This window comes from Prionailurus bengalensis, chromosome B1 (genome assembly GCF_016509475.1).
Source record: "Prionailurus bengalensis isolate Pbe53 chromosome B1, Fcat_Pben_1.1_paternal_pri, whole genome shotgun sequence".
Taxonomy (NCBI): Eukaryota; Metazoa; Chordata; class Mammalia; order Carnivora; family Felidae; genus Prionailurus; species Prionailurus bengalensis.
In genome coordinates, this window is record NC_057344.1 from 90,819,927 (window position 1) to 90,822,400 (window position 2,474).

Sequence of the window (2,474 nt, forward strand, 5' to 3'; positions counted from 1 at the left end):
AGTTCAAGACAAGTTCAGTATATATGAAATCCTGAGTAATAACTCATATTGCCAGGTGAAAAATGATCTCTACGTAGGCAATCAAATTTCATTCTACCTTTAAGTCACAGATATTGTAGTTAGAGAGTAGCAAATAGAAGATAGTCTTACCACAGTATTTGAAAGTTCACTTGATATTTTATTGAGCAATAAGCAAGCAAACATGTCTGAAAATCACATTGCTTGGTCCCAGACCTCAAAATGAATTTCTCTTGAATAATTCAGTGACTCTCACTATGCACAACATTTTAACATACACATGCTCAATTCTTCAATACTTATAACTTTGAAACTCATATATTAATTAGGATTCGTTTCCAAATAAAATATTTTATCATAGCCCTGAAGGCAAAAAGTTAGCCATTCAGTTAAAGTCAGGTAAACATGGCTTCACATGGAAGATTATAGTCCCTCATCCATTCATGTATTTACAGATATTTATTGAGCTATTTCTGTATGCTAATCAGAATGCTAGAAAATCTAAGGATACAGAAATCAGCAAGATGTGGTTTCTGATCACATACAGCTTAGTGTTTGACTCTTAGTAACGTTACACAGGCATTTAGAGTTCAGTAAGATGGGACAAGGAGAAAATTTTATAGTTGCTCTTGGGAAGATATAAAGTTTCGTAAGGAAGTAATAATACCTAGGATGAAATTTTATCAGGAAATGGGAGGAAATCATAGGAAGCATGGGAAGAATATACCAGGCAGAAGAAGAAAGTGTAAATTTAGACCATAACAGACAGATGATATCACTTAATGGAAGTGATGTAAGATTTTAAACTGTTTTTATATGATGGGATTTAGAAGTTACAAAAATCACTCTGAATTCAGTTCCAGTTTGGGTAATAGATTAGGGTAAGATAGGTCTAAGTGTTGATATACCAGTTGGGAGGCTTTTTTGATAATTCAGGAGGAACTTTTGGCGACTTGTACAAAATTTCGTTTTAGTAAAAATGAACTCATGACAAGTGTTGTAAGCCACAAAAGATGTAAGACCTAAAGTGTTAGAATTTCAGCTCTTGGAATTGGACTAAACAGGGGGAATTAAGAAAAATGAGGAGTCAAGGATAGCTCTCATATTTCTGGATTTCTAATATAGCATATGATTGGCTTTCCTTGAAATAAGGCACACTGATGGAATTCAGATTTATATATATATCGAATAGGGCACTTTTCAAATTTTTCAGGTGCAAGTGTCAAGTAGGCAATGTGAGATATTTGTAATCAGATGAAGGTAACTTCCTTTTTTCTTTATTCTTTTCCATCCTACCTTCTGCTCACCAATATTTATGTTTTTATTTCATCCCTAGGAACACTGCCAAACTGTATTTTCTATATTCCTGTGGTTAAAATGGGCATGAAGATTTTGCTGCTTCTTCCATTGAGATGTAGACTACAATTCTCCTCCTGTCAACTAAGGGCTGGCCTTAGTAAGTTGCTTGACTAATGGATGTGGCAGAAATGATTCTTTGTAACATTTGACTAGATCGATCGTGGCCTTTTGCAACTTCTGCATTGGACTCTTGACACACTTTTTCTTGGAAATCGGCTGCCATCCTCTGAAGAATTCCAAGCAGCACCGTGAGAGGACCAAGTGGAGACAAATGGGGAAGAAATGAGGTCCCTGCCCAAGAGTGAAGCTGATTTACCAAGAGCATGGCCAGCACCAATTTACCAGCTGTATGGATAAGCTATCATGGATGTGGATCCCTTACCTCAGCTGATACGTTGTGGAGAAAAAAAAACAGAAAGACAGCTGAGCCTGGTGTGAATTTTTGACCCACAAAATTTTGAGTGAAACAAAATTATATTCAATCACGAATTTCAGGGTAGTATATTGTAAGCCATGGTTAATGAGAATACTCTTTCTGAAATTAGCAGTGACTTTGTTCTGGGCTTAGTTCTGGTCAATGATGTTAACCTGCTACTTCCATGATTAGATCATAAGAAAGCAAATCTTTCAACCATCGTTGTCCTTCTCCATCCATTATCTTAGTAGAGAGGGCATTGAAGACCAAATAGAAGCAGCCTGAGCCATATGTAACTTCATGGAGCAGAACTCCTCCCACCAATGAAGCCATATTGGACTTTGATATGAGCAAAGAATAAACTTTTATTTTGTTACACTACTTAGAATTGGGAAATAAATTGTTTCAGTCCTAATTCTATTCTGAATAATATATAAATTGCATTTTAAATAAGAATATGGTATTCGAAAGGAAAGAAGGAAGGAAGGGAAGAAAGAAAAAGAAGGAATAGGTACTTTTATTTCATAGTTAAATATTTGGCAACACTGCTCCATGACAACTTTTAGGGGACTAAAAAGAGTCAGATAATTGTGGTAATTACTTACTTTTAGCCATATAAAATGTGGTATAATAAGAACAAGGTATTAAGATAAAAATTGGCTGGTTCGCAAAAAGAAATGGA